The following is a 20,125-nucleotide window of genomic DNA, read 5'->3' on the forward strand; positions in this document are numbered from 1 at the left end:
TCAACACAAGCCCATGATGGAAAGGAACAACTGCACTGCCCGGCCATCCTGTCTTCCCATAGCGGGCATTAATATCATAATGACCGGTAAATGCATTTACAACCATAATTTTATTTTGGGTTACCAGGTGCCTATTTTCAATCACCAGTTGCACAACAATGCGTATCCATCAGAATATTTTAAACAGTCCATAAAGCACTCAGGACAGCCCCCATAGATAGAGGGTGCCGTAGTAGGGTCTCCCATAGCGGGCATGAACAATAGGAGTCCCGGTAAATGCATTTACAACCATATGTTTATTTTTGGGTTACCAGTTGCACAACAATGCACGTGCATTTGCAATATGATTCAACAGTGAAAAAACATCACCAAATGGACATGATGAAATCAACACAACGAGTGATGGAAAGGAACAACTATCACTGCCCGGCCATCCCGAGTTCATCAGGCCAGTCAATTTTGCATTTCTGCAGGATTTTCGAGCATGTCAAATTTCTTATGGCATTTGGCCCCCAAAAAAGTGACTTTTGACTTTGACTTTTGACTTCCTATGAAATCATATTGTAAATGGACAAATCATATTCCTTATGCACAAGTAAAAAATAAAAATTAGAAAATATGATAATAAAATACAACTAAAGTATGTTGATACAGTTCTTATACGTGTGTAATTGACAAAAAATTCGAAAGAATTTTGAAAAACGGTCCAGAAAGCACTTTTTTAAGGGTGTGTGAAGTTTTTTACAAAATTTTGACATTTTTGACTTTTGACTTTTGACTTCCTATGAAATCATATTGAAAATGGACAAAACATATTACTTAAGCGCATGTAAAAAAATAAATATATATATGATAATAAAATTGGACAAAAGTATATTCATACAGTTCTTACACGTGTATTTGACAAAAAAATCATTTTTTCAAAATTTTGCTTTTGGACGTTGACTTGGGTTACATTTCCAATATGAAAAACCAAGGTGGAGCGGATTCGCCACCTGTTGGATTTTTAAAGTGTTACAACTGGCAATTGCCATATGGCATTTGCAATACACTTTGCATGAATCAACGCAAATGGGTGGTATTGGACAATTTATATGGTTTGTCCGATGCCAATGACTTCCCATTCAGTTTTGTCCAATACAGGGGGTAATTCCCTTACCTACAGCCCCATTGTCTTTTGAAGTATTCACTTGTTAAATTAGCTTTTGCACAACTCACTTTCCACAATGTTGACATTCTAAGAATGAAATAGATCCCCAAAGTCATCAACTGAAGCACATGGGTTTAATCCCTGTTCAATGGTAGATAGCTGATATTATGGAAATGTACCATCACAACAGTGTAAAGAAAAGGTTTGTCTTGATATGGCCATGCTGCTCTAGTCATTTATGAACATTTGAACCACTGGCTATTTTTTGTTATTGACTGTGCGCTTGTTTGTTCCATGTGTAACCAGAACCACTGGCTCCAGGTCATCTGTAAGTCTATGCTAGGTAAAGCTCCGCCTTATCAAGGCAATCACAGGCGGCCTCCCCAGTCCTCCTCTCGCAGCAGTCCTTCCAGCTGCAGTCAGAGCAGGAGATGTTCACCCTCCGCGTCCAGACTGCAAATGAATTGCACTGCTTTGCTTTACCTTGGCCAGGTCGCAGTTGTGTATGAGAACTTGTTCTTAACTGGCTAACCTGCTATAATAAAGGAGAAATTTAAGAAAATAAGAACAATTTTTTCTTTCCCAGAAAGGGGGTGTAGCTCAGTGGTAGAGCGCATGCTTTGCATGTATGAGGTCCTGGGTTCAATCCCCAGCTTCTCCATTTTTTTTGCAAAGACCCAACTTCTACTTTCCAGAATGTTGAAATTCTAAGCAGGAAACAGAGATGTGCTAAATAATTTGGTCTTTTAATCTGAAGAACATGCGTTCAATCCCTGTTAGTACATTTATAGAACAGAAGTGGCATGGTTGCCAACTTTTATGGCATCATTTTCAAAAACTGAAGTTCATGTTTTCGATCCCTGTCCGTACCTGTTTTAAGAATTGCTGCTATCATTTCATTGTAGTTTCAATGGAGTGGTGTATATATAAAGTACAGTGTATTGATATTGCGTTTTATCTGCAAATTAAATGGGATGGAAGCTCAGAGGGGAGGGCATGCTATATATGTATGAGGTCCTTTCTCCACTGAGTTTGTGTGCCAAATTCACATTTGCACAACTACTACTTCCAGAATGTTGATATATATATATATATTGCAGAATAGAGTGGCATGGTGGCCAAGTGGTAAGGCGTCGGTCTCGTAAACCGAAGAACATGGGTTCAAATCCCATCCGTGCCTTTATAGAAAAGGCTTCAAATTCCATGGAAATTTACATTCATTGGAGGACTTTGTAGACAAATCATGTTGTATCAATATTTGAACACAACTATTATATTAAGGGGAAGTATCTCTACGATAGAGCCACTTTACATGTTTCCTGTCCTACAGTATTCCCCAACTTGTCTTTTGAGAGTATTCACTTGTTAAATTAGCTTTTGCACAACTCCCACTTTCCACAATGTTGACATTCTAAGAATGAAATAGATGCGCAAAGCCATCTGTTTTTGTTAACTGAAGCACATGGGTTTAATCCCTGTTCGAGTTTATGGTAGATAGCTGATATTATGGAAATGTACTTTCATCACAACAGTGTAAAGAAAAGGTCAATTGTCTTGATATGGCCACTGCGACCTGTATGCTCTAGTCGGCTGTATGCTCTAGTGGCGGCATCTGGCCCCCTTCCAGCTGCAAATTCGTTGCCAGAACCACTGGCTATTTTGTTATTGACTATCACTCCAGTGCGCTTGTTTGTTCCATGTTGTAACTGTGCGTTTTGAACCACTGGCTTCCAGGTCATCTGTAAGTCTATGCTAGGTAAAGCTCCGCCTTATCAAGGCAATCACAGGCGGCCTAGTCCTCTCGCAGCAGTCCTTCCAGCTGCAGTCAGAGCAGGAGATGTTCACCCCTCCGCGTCCAGACTGCAAATGAATTGCACTGTTTTGCTTTACCTTGGCCAGGTCGCAGTTGTGTATGAGAACTTGTTCTTAACTGGCTAACCTGCTATAATAAAGGAGAAATTTAAGAAAATAAGAAACAATTTTTTCTTTCCCAGAAAGGGGGTGTAGCTCAGTGGTAGAGCGCATGCTTTGCATGTATGAGGTCCTGGGTTCAATCCCCAGCTTCTCCATTTTTTTTGCAAAGACCCAACTTCTACTTTCCAGAATGTTGAAATTCTAAGCAGGAAACAGAGATGTGCTAAATAATTTGGTCTTTTAATCTGAAGAACATGCGTTCAATCCCTGTTAGTACATTTATAGAACAGAAGTGGCATGGTTGCCAACTTTTATGGCATCATTTTCAAAAACTGAAGTTCATGTTTTCGATCCCTGTCCGTTCCTGTTTTAAGAATTGCTGCTATCATTTCATTGTAGTTTCAATGGAGTGGTGTATATATAAAGTACAGTGTATTGATATTGCGTTTTATCTGCAAATTAAATGGGATGGAAGCTCAGAGGGGAGGGCATGCTATATATGTATGAGGTCCTTTCTCCACTGAGTTTGTGTGCCAAATTCACATTTGCACAACTACTACTTTCCAGAATGTTGATATATATATATATTGCAGAATAGAGTGGCATGGTGGCCAAGTGGTAAGGCGTCGGTCTCGTAAACCGAAGAACATGGGTTCAAATCCCATCCGTGCCTTTATAGAAAAGGCTTCAAATTCCATGGAAATTTACATTCATTGGAGGACTTTGTAGACAAATCATGTTGTATCAATATTTGAACACAACTATTATATTAAGGGGAAGTATCTCTACGATAGAGCCACTTTACATGTTTCCTGTCCTACAGTATTCCCCAACTTGTCTTTTGAGAGTATTCACTTGTTAAATTAGCTTTTGCACAACTCCCACTTTCCACAATGTTGACATTCTAAGAATGAAATAGATGCGCAAAGCCATCTGTTTTTGTTAACTGAAGCACATGGGTTTAATCCCTGTTCGAAATAGTTTATGGTAGATAGCTGATATTATGGAAATGTACTTTCATCACAACAGTGTAAAGAAAAGGTCAATTGTCTTGATATGGCCACTGCGACCTGTATGCTCTAGTCGGCTGGCCCTCGCTACATATTCGTTGCCAGAACCACTGGCTATTTTGTTATTGACTGTGCGCTTGTTTGTTCCATGTGTAACTCGTCGCCAGAACCACTGGCTCCAGGTCATCTGTAAGTCTATGCTAGGTAAAGCTCCGCCTTATCAAGGCAATCACAGGCGGCCTAGTCCTCTCGCAGCAGTCCCTTCCAGCTGCAGTCAGAGCAGGAGATGTTCACCCCTCCGCGTCCAGACTGCAAATGAATTGCACTGTTTTGCTTTACCTTGGCCAGGTCGCAGTTGTGTATGAGAACTTGTTCTTAACTGGCTAACCTGCTATAATAAAGGAGAAATTTAAGAAAATAAGAAACAATTTTTTCTTTCCCAGAAAGGGGGTGTAGCTCAGTGGTAGAGCGCATGCTTTGCATGTATGAGGTCCTGGGTTCAATCCCCAGCTTCTCCATTTTTTTTTGCAAAGACCCAACTTCTACTTTCCAGAATGTTGAAATTCTAAGCAGGAAACAGAGATGTGCTAAATAATTTGGTCTTTTAATCTGAAGAACATGCGTTCAATCCCTGTTAGTACATTTATAGAACAGAAGTGGCATGGTTGCCAACTTTTATGGCATCATTTTCAAAAACTGAAGTTCATGTTTTCGATCCCTGTCCGTACCTGTTTTAAGAATTGCTGCTATCATTTCATTGTAGTTTCAATGGAGTGGTGTATATATAAAGTACAGTGTATTGATATTGCGTTTTATCTGCAAATTAAATGGGATGGAAGCTCAGAGGGGAGGGCATGCTATATATGTATGAGGTCCTTTCTCCACTGAGTTTGTGTGCCAAATTCACATTTGCACAACTACTACTTTCCAGAATGTTGATATATATATATATTGCAGAATAGAGTGGCATGGTGGCCAAGTGGTAAGGCGTCGGTCTCGTAAACCGAAGAACATGGGTTCAAATCCCATCCGTGCCTTTATAGAAAAGGCTTCAAATTCCATGGAAATTTACATTCATTGGAGGACTTTGTAGACAAATCATGTTGTATCAATATTTGAACACAACTATTATATTAAGGGGAAGTATCTCTACGATAGAGCCACTTTAATGTTTCCTGTCCTACAGTATTCCCCAACTTGTCTTTTGAGAGTATTCACTTGTTAAATTAGCTTTTGCACAACTCCCACTTTCCACAATGTTGACATTCTAAGAATGAAATAGATGCGCAAAGCCATCTGTTTTTGTTAACTGAAGCACATGGGTTCAATCCCTGTTCGAAGTTTATGGTAGATAGCTGATATTATGGAAATGTACTTTCATCACAACAGTGTAAAGAAAAGGTCAATTGTCTTGATATGGCCACTGCGACCTGTATGCTCTAGTCGGCTGGCCCTCGCTACATATTCGTTGCCAGAACCACTGGCTATTTTGTTATTGACTGTGCGCTTGTTTGTTCCATGTGTAACTCGTCGCCAGAACCACTGGTTCCAGGTCATCTGTAAGTCTATGCTAGGTAAAGCTCCGCCTTATCAAGGCAATCACAGGCGGCCTAGTCCTCTCGCAGCAGTCCTTCCAGCTGCAGTCAGAGCAGCAGATGTTCACCCCTCCGCGTCCAGACTGCAAATGAATTGCACTGCTTTGCTTTACCTTGGCCAGGTCGCAGTTGTGTATGAGAACTTGTTCTTAACTGGCTTACCTGCTATAATAAAGGAGAAATTTAAGAAAATAAGAAACAATTTCTTCTTTCCCAGAAAGGGGGTGTAGCTCAGTGGTAGAGTGCATGCTTTGCATGTATGAGGTCCTGGGTTCAATCCCCAGCTTCTCCAGGTTTTTTTGCAAAGACCCAACTTCTACTTTCCAGAATGTTGAAATTCTAAGCAGGAAACAGAGATGTGCTAAATAATTTGGTATTTTAATCTGAAGAACATGCGTTCAATCCCTGTTAGTACATTTATAGAACAGAAGTGGCATGGTTGCCAACTTTTATGGCATCATTTTCAAAAACTGAAGTTCATGTTTTCGATCCCTGTCCGTACCTGTTTTAAGAATTGCTGCTATCATTTCATTGTAGTTTCAATGGAGTGGTGTATATATAAAGTACAGTGTATTGATATTGCGTTTTATCTGCAAATTAAATGGGATGGAAGCTCAGAGGGGAGGGCATGCTATATATGTATGAGGTCCTTTCTCCACTGAGTTTGTGTGCCAAATTCACATTTGCACAACTACTACTTTCCAGAATGTTGATATATATATATATATATTGCAGAATAGAGTGGCATGGTGGCCAAGTGGTAAGGCGTCGGTCTCGTAAACCGAAGAACATGGGTTCAAATCCCATCCGTGCCTTTATAGAAAAGGCTTCAAATTCCATGGAAATTTACATTCATTGGAGGACTTTGTAGACAAATCATGTTGTATCAATATTTGAACACAACTATTATATTAAGGGGAAGTATCTCTACGATAGAGCCACTTTACATGTTTCCTGTCCTACAGTATTCCCCAACTTGTCTTTTGAGAGTATTCACTTGTTAAATTAGCTTTTGCACAACTCCCACTTTCCACAATGTTGACATTCTAAGAATGAAATAGATGCGCAAAGCCATCTGTTTTTGTTAACTGAAGCACATGGGTTTAATCCCTGTTCGACGTTTATGGTAGATAGCTGATATTATGGAAATGTACTTTCATCACAACAGTGTAAAGAAAAGGTCAATTGTCTTGATATGGCCACTGCGACCTGTATGCTCTAGTCGGCTGGCCCTCGCTACATATTCGTTGCCAGAACCACTGGCTATTTTGTTATTGACTGTGCGCTTGTTTGTTCCATGTGTAACTCGTCGCCAGAACCACTGGCTCCAGGTCATCTGTAAGTCTATGCTAGGTGCTAGGTAAAGCTCCGCCTTATCAAGGCAATCACAGGCGGCCTAGTCCTCTCGCAGCAGTCCCTTCCAGCTGCAGTCAGAGCAGGAGATGTTCACCCCTCCGCGTCCAGACTGCAAATGAATTGCACTGTTTGCTTTACCTTGGCCAGGTCGCAGTTGTGTATGAGAACTTGTTCTTAACTGGCTAACCTGCTATAATAAAGGAGAAATTTAAGAAAATAAGAAACAATTTTTTTGCTTTCCCAGAAAGGGGTGTAGCTCAGTGGTAGAGCGCATGCTTTGCATGTATGAGGTCCTGGGTTCAATCCCCAGCTTCTCCATTTTTTTTTTGCAAAGACCCAACTTCTACTTTCCAGAATGTTGAAATTCTAAGCAGGAAACAGAGATGTGCTAAATAATTTGGTATTTTAATCTGAAGAACATGCGTTCAATCCCTGTTAGTACATTTATAGAACAGAAGTGGCATGGTTGCCAACTTTATGGCATCATTTTCAAACTGTATATATATATATTTACAACTTTTTCACATACATTTTATTTTTATTTTCCATCTACTCATCTTCAAAACACTCCTGCAACCCGCCTCACCAATTTATATTTATAAAAAAGTATTATTTACCTCAAATCTGTAATCCTCCAAGAAGCTAGCCAGAAGCTAGCCCAGACGCTAATCCAGAAGCTAATCAGAAGCTAGTTCAGAAGCTAGTTAGCTTCTTTACTGGCAAAACGTTAGTATTCAGCTAACCACGGTTTGTGGTCATCAGCTATCCTTTAGCTCGAAAATCTATCGCCAGTTTTGTACGGCGCAGCGCGGCTCGAACGGAACATACCGGACCAATTTTTCTCTCATGTCCATTTCAACTGCTCTCTGGACATTTCAACTGCTCTCTGCTATCCGTGTGACATTCCATCTGGATCTCACAGCTGAGTTCCATCAATCACTCCGGCTGCTATCCGTGTGACTATTGGCTTTCTACCCGTCGATTCCTCCGAGCAAACATCAATTATCAATTATTATTATTTATTTATTTTTATTATTATTATGTTTTCTTCTTGGGCCTCTATAACTATATCTATTGTTTTTATTTTTTTGTTGTTGTGTGATTTGGATTAATCCCCTCTACCACACGGAACCCCACTAATCTACTGACAGAACGCAAAAGGTGGCTAACAACAGACCTCCATCCTATGCTAGCTTGCTACCGATGGCCTGGCTAGCTGTCTAAATCGCCGTGACCCCCAACCAACCTCTCCACTCACTGGACCCTTTTGATCACTCGACTAAGCATGCCTCTCCTTAACCTGTTGCCTCTACTTGTGACGCTTGCGTCCCAACTAGAGCTCTGGAAATGCAAATGCGCTACGCTAAATGCTAATAGTATTAGTTAAAACTCAAAAGTTCATTAAAATACACATGCAGGGTATCAAATTAAAGCTACACTCGTTGTGAATCCAGGCAACAAGTCCGATTTTTAAAATGCTTTTCGGCGACAGCATGAGAAGCTATTATCTGATAGCATGCACCAATACACTACAACAGAAAAGCACAGCAGGGGACGTAAACAAAATAATTAGCATTTCGGCGTTACACAAACCGCACAATAAAATAGAAAACAGTCATTACCTTTCACCATCTTCTTTGTTAGCACTCCTAGATGTCCCATAAACACTATTGGGTCATTATTTCGATTAAATCGGGCTATATAAAGCCAAGATATCGTTATATGTAGACTGTGTGATAAACGAAAAAAACATCGATTTCACAACGTAACGTCATTTTTTTAAATTCAAAAAGTAGACGATAAACTTTCACAAAACACTTCGAAATACGTTTGTAATGCTACTTTAGGTATTAGTAAACGTTAATAAGCGATAAAAATCATCCGTAGGCGATGTAAATATCATTAGCTGTCGTCTTGGAAAACATTTCAGGAGAGAGCTCTTCCGGAATGATCTGGGCGGAGACCGGAGGTAAGCGGTGCCCCTCTTTCGGTTCAACCAAGAATCAAAGATGATTAAATTCACAAGATACTCGACAACATGCGGATGCTGTGGGAGATGAATGCTTGGTCTTATCTAATTCGGCTCACTGTTAACAATTGCTGGAAGTGGCGCAAGGATATTTATTTCCATTTTCTGTGATCAGGTTTTCCTGCGCTTTCCGATGTAACGCACGTTATGTAATAGCCACAGTCGTGATTTAACCAGTTTTAAAAACGTCCTAGGGTTTCCTATCCACACATTCTAACCATATGAACGTACTATATTCCTGGCATGAGTAGCAGGGCGCTGAAATGTTGCGCGATTTTTAACAAAATGTTCAAAAAAGTAGAGGGTCGACTGAAGAGGTTAATGTCAATATGTCTTGTCCATTGCTGTTCTGGTTAGTGTTTATTGGCTTATTTCACTGTAGAGCCTCTAGTCCTGCTCACTATACCTTATCCAACCTATTAGTTCCACCACCCACACATGCAATGACATCTCCTGGTTTCAATGATGTTTCTAGAGACAATATCTCTCTCTTCATCACTCAATACCTAGGTTTACCTCCACTGTATTCACATCCTACCATACCTTTGTCTGTACATTATACCTTGATGCTATTTTATCGCCCCCAGAAACCTCCCTTTACTCTCTGTTACAGACGTTCTAGACGACCAATTCTTATTGCTTTTAGCCGCACCCTTATTCTACTCCTCCTTTGTTCCTCTGGCGATGTAGAGGTGAATCCAGGCCCTGCAGTGCCTAGCTCCACTCCTATTCCCCAGGCGCTCTCTTTGACGACTTCTGTAACCGTAATAGCCTTGGTTTCATGCATGTTAACATTAGAAGCCTCTTCCTAAGTTTGTTCTATTCACTGCTTTAGCACACTCTGCCAACCTGGATGTTCTAGCTGTGTCTGAATCCTGGCTTAGGAAGACCACCAAAATTCAGAAATTTTAATTCCAAACTACAACATTTTCAGACAAGATAGAACTGCCAAAGGGGGCGGTGTTGCAATCTACTGCAAAGATAGCCTGCAGAGTTCTGTCCTACTATCCAGGTCTGTACCCAAACAATTTGAACTTCTACTTTTAAAAATCCACCTCTCTAAAAACAAGTCTCTCACCGTTGCCGCCTGCTATAGACCACCCTCTGCCCTCAGCTGTGCTCTGGACACCATATGTGAACTGATTGCCCCCCATCTATCTTCAGAGCTCGTGCTGCTAGGGGACCTAAACTGGAACATGCTTAACACCCCAGCCATCCTACAATCTAAACTTGATGCCCTCAATCTCACACAAATTATCTATGAACCTACCAGGTACCTCCCCAAAGCCTTAAACACGGGCACCCTCATAGATATCATCCTAACCAACTTCCCCTCTAAATACACCTCTGCTGTCTTCAATCAAGATCTCAGCGATCACTGCCTCATTGCATGCATCCGTAATGGGTCAGCGGTCAAACGACCTCCACTCATCACTGTAAAACGCTCCCTGAAACACTTCAGCGAGCAGGCCTTTCTAATCGACCTGGCCGGGGTATCCTGGAAGGATATTGATCTCATCCCGTCAGTAGAGGATGCATGGATATTTTTTAAATGACTTCCTAACCATCTTAAATAAACATGCCCCATTCAAGAAATGTAGAACCAGGAACAGATATAGCCCTTGGTTCTCCCCAGACCTGACTGCCCTTAACCAACACAAAAACATCCTATGGCGTTCTGCATTAGCATCGAACAGCCCCCGTGATATGCAGCTGTTCAGGGAAGCTAGAAACCATTATACACAGGCAGTTAGAAAAGCCAAGGCTAGCTTTTTCAAGCAGAAATTTGCTTCCTGCAACACTAACTCAAAAAAGTTCTGGGACACTGTAAAGTCCATGGAGAATAAGAACACCTCCTCCCAGCTGCCCACTGCACTGAAGATAGGAAACACTGTCACCACTGATAAATCCACCATAATTGAGAATTTCAATAAGCATTTTTCTACGGCTGGCCATGCTTTCCACCTGGCTACTCCTACCCCGGTCAACATCACTGCACCTCCAACAGCAACTCGCCCAAGCCTTCCCCATTTCTCCTTCTCCCAAATCCATTCAGCTGATGTTCTGAAAGAGCTGCAAAATCTGGACCCCTACAAATCAGCCGGGCTAGACAATCTGGACCCTTTCTTTCTAAAATTATCTGCCAAAATTGTTGCCACCCCTATTACTAGCCTGTTCAACCTCTCTTTCGTGTCGTCTGAGATTCCCAAAGATTGGAAAGCAGCTGCGGTCATCCCCCTCTTCAAAGGGGGGGACACTCTTGACCCAAACTGCTACAGACCTATATCTATCCTACCATGCCTTTCTAAGGTCTTCGAAAGCCAAGTCAACAAACAGATTACCGACCATTTCGAATCTCACCATACCTTCTCTGCTATGCAATCTGGTTTCAGAGCTGGTCATGGGTGCACCTCAGCCACGCTCAAGGTCCTAAACTATATCTTAACCGCCATCAATAAGAAACATTAATGTGCAGCCGTATTCATTGATCTGGCCAAGGCTTTCGACTCTGTCAATCACCACATCCTCATCGGCAGACTCGACAGCCTTGGTTTCTCAAATGATTGCCTCGCCTGGTTCACCAACTACTTCTCTGATAGAGTTCGGTGTGTCAAATCGGAGGGTCTGCTGTCCGGACCTCTGGCAGTCTCTATGGGGGTGCCACAGGGTTCAATTCTTGGACCGACTCTCTTCTCTGTATACATCAATGAGGTCGCTCTTGCTGCTGGTGAGTCTCTGATCCACCTCTACGCAGACGACACCATTCTGTATACTTCCGGCCCTTCATTGGACACTGTGTTAACAACCCTCCAGGCAAGCTTCAATGCCATACAACTCTCCTTCCGTGGCCTCCAATTGCTCTTAAATACAAGTAAAACTAAATGCATGCTCTTCAACCGATCGCTACCTGCACCTACCCGCCTGTCCAACATCACTACTCTGGACGGCTCTGACTTAGAATACGTGGACAACTACAAATACTTAGGTGTCTGGTTAGACTGTAAACTCTCCTTCCAGACCCATATCAAACATCTCCAATCCAAAGTTAAATCTAGAATTGGCTTCCTATTTCGCAACAAAGCATCCTTCACTCATGCTGCCAAACATACCCTTGTAAAACTGACCATCCTACCAATCCTCGACTTTGGCGATGTCATTTACAAAATAGCCTCCAATACCCTACTCAACAAATTGGATGCAGTCTATCACAGTGCAATCCGTTTTGTCACCAAAGCCCCATATACTACCCACCATTGCGACCTGTACGCTCTCGTTGGCTGGCCCTCGCTTCATACTCGTCGCCAAACCCACTGGCTCCATGTCATCTACAAGACCCTGCTAGGTAAAGTCCCCCTTATCTCAGCTCGCTGGTCACCATAGCATCTCCCACCTGTAGCACACGCTCCAGCAGGTATATCTCTCTAGTCACCCCAAAACCAATTCTTTCTTTGGCCGCCTCTCCTTCCAGTTCTCTGCTGCCAATGACTGGAACGAACTACAAAAATCTCTGAAACTGGAAACACTTATCTCCCTCACTAGCTTTAAGCACCAACTGTCAGAGCAGCTGACAGATTACTGCACCTGTACATAGCCCACCTATAATTTAGCCCAAACAACTACCTCTTTCCCAACTGTATTTAATTAATTTATTTATTTTGCTCCTTTGCACCCCATTATTTTTATTTCTACTTTGCACATTCTTCCATTGCAAAACTACCATTCCAGTGTTTTACTTGCTATATTGTATTTACTTTGCCACCATGGCCTTTTTTGCCTTTACCTCCCTTCTCACCTCATTTGCTCACATTGTATATAGACTTGTTTATACTGTATTATTGACTGTTTGTTTGTTTTACTCCATGTGTAACTCTGTGTCGTTGTATCTGTCGAACTGCTTTGCTTTATCTTGGCCAGGTCGCAATTGTAAATGAGAACTTGTTCTCAACTTGCCTACCTGGTTAAATAAAGGTGAAATGAAAATAAATAAATAAATAAATGTTTTCGATCCCTGTCCGTACCTGTTTTAAGAATTGCTGCTATCATTTCATCGTAGTTTCAATGGAGTGGTGTATATATAAAGTACAGTGTATTGATATTGCGTTTTTGGAAGCTCAGAGGGGGAGTGCATGCTATCTATGTATGAGGTCCTTTCTCCACTGAGTTTGTGTGCCAAATTCACATTTGCACAACAACCACTTTCCAGAATGTTGATATATATATATATTATATATATATATATATCTATATTACAGTATAGAGTGGCATGGTGGCCAAGTGGTAAGGCGTCGGTCTCGTAAACAGAAGACCATGGGTTCAAATCCCATCTGTGCCTTTGTAGAAAAGGCTTCAAATTCCATGGAAATTTACAATCATTGGAGGACTTTGTAGAAAAATCATGTTGTATCAATATTAAAACACAACTATTAAATTAAGGGGAGGTATCTCTACGATAGAGCCACTTTACATGTTTCCTGTCCTACAGTATTCCCAACTTGTCCTTTGAGAGTATTCACTTGTTAAATTAGCTTTTGCACAACTCCCACTTTCCACAATGTTGACATTCTAAGAATGAAATAGATGCGCAAAGCCATCTGTTTTTGTTAACTGAAGCACATGGGTTCAATCCCAGTTCGACGTTTATGGTAGATAGCTGATATTATGGAAATGTACTTTCATCACAACAGTGTAAAGAAAGGGTCAATTGTCTTGATATGGCCACTGCGACCTGTATGCTCTAGTCGGCTGGCCCTCGCTACATATTCGTCGCCAGAACCACTGGCTCCAGGTCATCTGTAAGTCTATGCTAGGTAAAGCTCCGCCTTATCAAGGCACTCACAGGCGGCCTAGTCCTTGCGCAGCAGTCCCTTCCAGCTGCAGTCAGAGCAGGAGATGCCCATCTGTAAATAGCCCACCCAATCTACCTACCTCATCGCCATATTGTTTTTATTTACTTTCTGGACTTTTGCACACCAGTATTTCTACTTGCACATCATCATCTGCTCATCTATCACTCCAGTGTTCATTTGCTAAATTGTGATTACTTCGGTACTATGGCATATTTATTGCCTTTAAAAAAAAATCCCTTCTATTTTGTTATTGACTGTGCGCTAGTTTGTTCCATGTGTAACTCGTCGCCAGAACCACTGGTTCCAGGTCATCTGTAAGTCTATGCTAGGTAAAGCTCCGCCTTATCAAGGCACTCACAGGCGGCCTAGTCCTCTCGCAGCAGTCCCTTCCAGCTGCAGTCAGAGCAGGAGATGTTTACCCATTACATTTACATTTACATTTAAGTCATTTAGCAGACGCTCTTATCCAGAGCGACTTACAAATTGGTGCTTTCACCTTATGACATCCAGTGGAACAGCCACTTTACAATAGTGCATCTAGGTCTTTTAAGGGGGAGGGGGGTGAGAAGGATTACTTTATCCTATCCTAGGTATTCCTTAAAGAGGTGGGGTTTCAGGTGTCTCCGGAAGGTGGTGATTGACTCCGCTGTCCTGGCGTCGTGAAAGGAGTTTGTGGTTTGCATGTATGAGGTCCTGGGTTCAATCCCAGCTTCTCCATGTTTTTTTGCAGGAAACAGAGATGTGCTAAATAATTTGGTTTTTAATCTGAAGAACATGCATTCAATCCCTGTTAGTACATTTAAAGAACAGAAGTGGCATGGTTGCCAACTTTTATGGCATCATTTTCAAAAACTGAAGTTCATGTTTTCGATCCCTGTCCGTACCTGTTTTAAGAATTGCTGCTATCATTTCATTGTAGTTTCAATGGAGTGGTGTATATATAAAGTACAGTGTATTGATATTGCATTTTATCTGCAAATTAAATGGGATGGAAGCTCAGAGGGGAGGGCATGCTATATATGTATGAGGTCCTTTCTCCACTGAGTTTGTGTGCCAAATTCACATTTGCACAACTACTACTTTCCAGAATGTTGATATATATATATATATTGCAGTATAGAGTGGCATGGTGGCCAAGTGGTAAGGCGTCGATCTCGTAAACCGAAGACCATGGGTTCAAATCCCATCTGTGCCTTTATAGAAAAGGCTTCAAATTCCATGGAAATTTACATTCATTGGAGGACTTTGTAGAAAAATCATGTTGCATCAATATTTGAACACAATTATTATATTAAGGGGAAGTATCTCTACGATAGAGCCACTTTACATGTTTCCTTTCCTACAGTATTCCCCAACTTGTCTTTTGAGAGTATTCACTTGTTAAATTAGCTTTTGCACAACTCCCACTTTCCACAATGTTGACATTCTAAGAATGAAATAGATGCGCAAAGCCATCTGTTTTTGTTAACTGAAGCACATGGGTTCAATCCCTGTTCGACGTTTATGGTAGATAGCTGATATTATGGAAATGTACTTTCATCACAACAGTGTAAAGAAAAGGTCAATTGTCTTGATATGGCCACTGCGACCTGTATGCTCTAGTCGGCTGGCCCTCGCTACATATTCGTTGCCAGAACCACTGGCTATTTTGTTATTGACTGTGCGCTTGTTTGTTCCATGTGTAACTCGTCGCCAGAACCACTGGCTCCAGGTCATCTGTAAGTCTATGCTAGGTAAAGCTCCGCCTTATCAAGGCAATCACAGGCGGACTAGTCCTCTCGCGGCAGTCCCTTCCAGCTGCAGTCAGAGCAGGAGATGTTCACCCCTCCGCGTCCAGACTGCAAATGAATTGCACTGCTTTGCTTTACCTTGGCCAGGTCGCAGTTGTGTATGAGAACTTGTTCTTAACTGGCGTACCTGCTATAATAAAGGAGAAATTTAAGAAAATAAGAAACAATTTTTTCTTTCCCAGAAAGGGGGGTGTAGCTCAGTGGTAGAGCGCATGCTTTGCATGTATGAGGTCCTGGGTTCAATCCCCAGCTTCTCCATGTTTTTTTGCAGGAAACAGAGATGTGCTAAATAATTTGGTATTTTAATCTGAAGAACATGCATTCAATCCCTGTTAGTACATTTATAGAACAGAAGAGGCATGGTTGCCAACGTTTATGGCATCATTTTCAAAAACTATGGCATCATTTTCAAAAACGTTCATGTAAATCGAGTCAACCAAGATGGCATAGCAGTTCAGACGTCTTTTGTCCTCGTCTTGTCGTGTCCTGTATATATATATATTTACAACTTTTTTTTACAAAACACTCCTGCAACCCGCCTCACCAATTTATATTTATAAAAAAGTATTATTTACCTCAAATCTGTAATCCTCCAAGAAGCTAGCCAGAAGCTAGCCCAGACGCTAATCCAGAAGCTAATCAGAAGCTAGTTCAGAAGCTAGTTAGCTTCTTTACTGGCAAAACGTTAGTATTCAGCTAACCACGGTTTGTGGTCATCAGCTATCCTTTAGCTCGAAAATCTATCGCCAGTTTTGTACGGCGCAGCGCGGCTCGGGGAACGGAACATACCGGACCAATTTTTCTCTCCATGTCCCTGGATTTCAACTGCTCTCTGGACATTCATACCTGGATCTCACAGCTAGCTAGCTGCTATCCGTGTGACTATTGGCTTTCGTCGATTCCGGAGCAAACATCAATTATTCCGGAGCTAGCCAGCTCCGTCCCGCATTCACCTATCCGGACCCGCCTACGCGGAGCCCCACCGGGCCTTCACAACTGGACTGCCGACGTTATCTACCCGAAGGAGATCCGGCTGGCTCCTCCGTTGCGACGTTACCTGAACGCCCATCTGCGGCCTGCTAACCGTTAGCTGTCTTACCGGCTGCAATCTGAATAGACAATCGGACAATTTATTTATTTTTATTATTATTATGTTTTCTTCTTGGGCCTCTATAACTATATCTATTGTTTTTATTTTTGTTGTTGTTGTGTGATTTGGATTAATCCCCTCTACCACACGGAACCCCACTAATCTACTGACAGAACGCAAAAGGTGGCTAACAACAGACCTCCATCCTATGCTAGCTTGCTACCGATGGCCTGGCTAGCTGTCTAAATCGCCGTGACCCCCAACCAACCTCTCCACTCACTGGACCCTTTTGATCACTCGACTAAGCATGCCTCTCCTTAACCTGTTGCCTCTACTTGTGACGCTTGCGTCCCAACTAGAGCTCTGGAAATGCAAATGCGCTACGCTAAATGCTAATAGTATTAGTTAAAACTCAAAAGTTCATTAAAATACACATGCAGGGTATCAAATTAAAGCTACACTCGTTGTGAATCCAGGCAACAAGTCCGATTTTTAAAATGCTTTTCGGCGACAGCATGAGAAGCTATTATCTGATAGCATGCACCAATACACTACAACAGAAAAGCACAGCAGGGGACGTAAACAAAATAATTAGCATTTCGGCGTTACACAAACCGCACAATAAAATAGAAAACAGTCATTACCTTTCACCATCTTCTTTGTTAGCACTCCTAGATGTCCCATAAACACTATTGGGTCATTATTTCGATTAAATCGGGCTATATAAAGCCAAGATATCGTTATATGTAGACTGTGTGATAAACGAAAAAAACATCGATTTCACAACGTAACGTCATTTTTTTAAATTCAAAAAGTAGACGATAAACTTTCACAAAACACTTCGAAATACGTTTGTAATGCTACTTTAGGTATTAGTAAACGTTAATAAGCGATAAAAATCATCCGTAGGCGATGTAAATATCATTAGCTGTCGTCTTGGAAAACATTTCAGGAGAGAGCTCTTCCGGAATGATCTGGGCGGAGACCGGAGGTAAGCGGTGCCCCTCTTTCGGTTCAACCAAGAATCAAAGATGATTAAATTCACAAGATACTCGACAACATGCGGATGCTGTGGGAGATGAATGCTTGGTCTTATCTAATTCGGCTCACTGTTAACAATTGCTGGAAGTGGCGCAAGGATATTTATTTCCATTTTCTGTGATCAGGTTTTCCTGCGCTTTCCGATGTAACGCACGTTATGTAATAGCCACAGTCGTGATTTAACCAGTTTTAAAAACGTCCTAGGGTTTCCTATCCACACATTCTAACCATATGAACGTACTATATTCCTGGCATGAGTAGCAGGGCGCTGAAATGTTGCGCGATTTTTAACAAAATGTTCAAAAAAGTAGAGGGTCGACTGAAGAGGTTAATGTCAATATGTCTTGTCCATTGCTGTTCTGGTTAGTGTTTATTGGCTTATTTCACTGTAGAGCCTCTAGTCCTGCTCACTATACCTTATCCAACCTATTAGTTCCACCACCCACACATGCAATGACATCTCCTGGTTTCAATGATGTTTCTAGAGACAATATCTCTCTCTTCATCACTCAATACCTAGGTTTACCTCCACTGTATTCACATCCTACCATACCTTTGTCTGTACATTATACCTTGATGCTATTTTATCGCCCCCAGAAACCTCCCTTTACTCTCTGTTACAGACGTTCTAGACGACCAATTCTTATTGCTTTTAGCCGCACCCTTATTCTACTCCTCCTTTGTTCCTCTGGCGATGTAGAGGTGAATCCAGGCCCTGCAGTGCCTAGCTCCACTCCTATTCCCCAGGCGCTCTCTTTTGACGACTTCTGTAACCGTAATAGCCTTGGTTTCATGCATGTTAACATTAGAAGCCTCTTCCCTAAGTTTGTTCTATTCACTGCTTTAGCACACTCTGCCAACCTGGATGTTCTAGCTGTGTCTGAATCCTGGCTTAGGAAGACCACCAAAAATTCAGAAATTTTAATTCCAAACTACAACATTTTCAGACAAGATAGAACTGCCAAAGGGGGCGGTGTTGCAATCTACTGCAAAGATAGCCTGCAGAGTTCTGTCCTACTATCCAGGTCTGTACCCAAACAATTTGAACTTCTACTTTTAAAAATCCACCTCTCTAAAAACAAGTCTCTCACCGTTGCCGCCTGCTATAGACCACCCTCTGCCCTCAGCTGTGCTCTGGACACCATATGTGAACTGATTGCCCCCCATCTATCTTCAGAGCTCGTGCTGCTAGGGGACCTAAACTGGAACATGCTTAACACCCCAGCCATCCTACAATCTAAACTTGATGCCCTCAATCTCACACAAATTATCTATGAACCTACCAGGTACCTCCCCAAAGCCTTAAACACGGGCACCCTCATAGATATCATCCTAACCAACTTCCCCTCTAAATACACCTCTGCTGTCTTCAATCAAGATCTCAGCGATCACTGCCTCATTGCATGCATCCGTAATGGGTCAGCGGTCAAACGACCTCCACTCATCACTGTAAAACGCTCCCTGAAACACTTCAGCGAGCAGGCCTTTCTAATCGACCTGGCCGGGGTATCCTGGAAGGATATTGATCTCATCCCGTCAGTAGAGGATGCATGGATATTTTTAAATGACTTCCTAACCATCTTAAATAAACATGCCCCATTCAAGAAATGTAGAACCAGGAACAGATATAGCCCTTGGTTCTCCCCAGACCTGACTGCCCTTAACCAACACAAAAACATCCTATGGCGTTCTGCATTAGCATCGAACAGCCCCGTGATATGCAGCTGTTCAGGGAAGCTAGAAACCATTATACACAGGCAGTTAGAAAAGCCAAGGCTAGCTTTTTCAAGCAGAAATTTGCTTCCTGCAACACTAACTCAAAAAGTTCTGGGACACTGTAAAGTCCATGGAGAATAAGAACACCTCCTCCCAGCTGCCCACTGCACTGAAGATAGGAAACACTGTCACCACTGATAAATCCACCATAATTGAGAATTTCAATAAGCATTTTTCTACGGCTGGCCATGCTTTCCACCTGGCTACTCCTACCCCGGTCAACATCACTGCACCTCCAACAGCAACTCGCCCAAGCCTTCCCCATTTCTCCTTCTCCCAAATCCATTCAGCTGATGTTCTGAAAGAGCTGCAAAATCTGGACCCCTACAAATCAGCCGGGCTAGACAATCTGGACCCTTTCTTTCTAAAATTATCTGCCAAAATTGTTGCCACCCCTATTACTAGCCTGTTCAACCTCTCTTTCGTGTCGTCTGAGATTCCCAAAGATTGGAAAGCAGCTGCGGTCATCCCCCTCTTCAAAGGGGGACACTCTTGACCCAAACTGCTACAGACCTATATCTATCCTA

General features: G+C 42.0%; 12 non-coding genes across 12 annotated transcripts; all 12 read left to right on the top strand.

Annotated features, from left to right (window-relative positions):
• Positions 1-1,739: 1,739 nt before the first annotated feature.
• Positions 1,740-1,811, top strand: trnaa-ugc (transfer RNA alanine (anticodon UGC)). The gene has a single exon. It is a non-coding gene; the product is annotated as a tRNA-Ala (tRNA).
• A 447-nt stretch (positions 1,812-2,258) lies between these two features.
• On the top strand, positions 2,259-2,330 carry trnat-cgu (transfer RNA threonine (anticodon CGU)). Its single transcript has one exon. It is a non-coding gene; the product is annotated as a tRNA-Thr (tRNA).
• Positions 2,331-3,147: 817 nt separating this feature from the next.
• trnaa-ugc (transfer RNA alanine (anticodon UGC)) lies at positions 3,148-3,219 on the top strand. The gene has a single exon. It is a non-coding gene; the product is annotated as a tRNA-Ala (tRNA).
• Positions 3,220-3,665: 446 nt separating this feature from the next.
• Positions 3,666-3,737, top strand: trnat-cgu (transfer RNA threonine (anticodon CGU)). Its single transcript has one exon. It is a non-coding gene; the product is annotated as a tRNA-Thr (tRNA).
• A 783-nt stretch (positions 3,738-4,520) lies between these two features.
• trnaa-ugc (transfer RNA alanine (anticodon UGC)) lies at positions 4,521-4,592 on the top strand. The gene has a single exon. It is a non-coding gene; the product is annotated as a tRNA-Ala (tRNA).
• Positions 4,593-5,039: 447 nt separating this feature from the next.
• Positions 5,040-5,111, top strand: trnat-cgu (transfer RNA threonine (anticodon CGU)). Its single transcript has one exon. It is a non-coding gene; the product is annotated as a tRNA-Thr (tRNA).
• A 778-nt stretch (positions 5,112-5,889) lies between these two features.
• trnaa-ugc (transfer RNA alanine (anticodon UGC)) lies at positions 5,890-5,961 on the top strand. The gene has a single exon. It is a non-coding gene; the product is annotated as a tRNA-Ala (tRNA).
• A 451-nt stretch (positions 5,962-6,412) lies between these two features.
• trnat-cgu (transfer RNA threonine (anticodon CGU)) lies at positions 6,413-6,484 on the top strand. The gene has a single exon. It is a non-coding gene; the product is annotated as a tRNA-Thr (tRNA).
• A 787-nt stretch (positions 6,485-7,271) lies between these two features.
• trnaa-ugc (transfer RNA alanine (anticodon UGC)) lies at positions 7,272-7,343 on the top strand. Its single transcript has one exon. It is a non-coding gene; the product is annotated as a tRNA-Ala (tRNA).
• A 5,972-nt stretch (positions 7,344-13,315) lies between these two features.
• On the top strand, positions 13,316-13,387 carry trnat-cgu (transfer RNA threonine (anticodon CGU)). Its single transcript has one exon. It is a non-coding gene; the product is annotated as a tRNA-Thr (tRNA).
• A 1,637-nt stretch (positions 13,388-15,024) lies between these two features.
• trnat-cgu (transfer RNA threonine (anticodon CGU)) lies at positions 15,025-15,096 on the top strand. Its single transcript has one exon. It is a non-coding gene; the product is annotated as a tRNA-Thr (tRNA).
• Positions 15,097-15,877: 781 nt separating this feature from the next.
• Positions 15,878-15,949, top strand: trnaa-ugc (transfer RNA alanine (anticodon UGC)). Its single transcript has one exon. It is a non-coding gene; the product is annotated as a tRNA-Ala (tRNA).
• The last annotated feature ends 4,176 nt before the right edge of the window (positions 15,950-20,125 follow it).

This window comes from Oncorhynchus nerka, unplaced genomic scaffold, assembly GCF_034236695.1.
Source record: "Oncorhynchus nerka isolate Pitt River unplaced genomic scaffold, Oner_Uvic_2.0 unplaced_scaffold_2114, whole genome shotgun sequence".
Lineage (NCBI taxonomy): Eukaryota > Metazoa > Chordata > Actinopteri > Salmoniformes > Salmonidae > Oncorhynchus > Oncorhynchus nerka.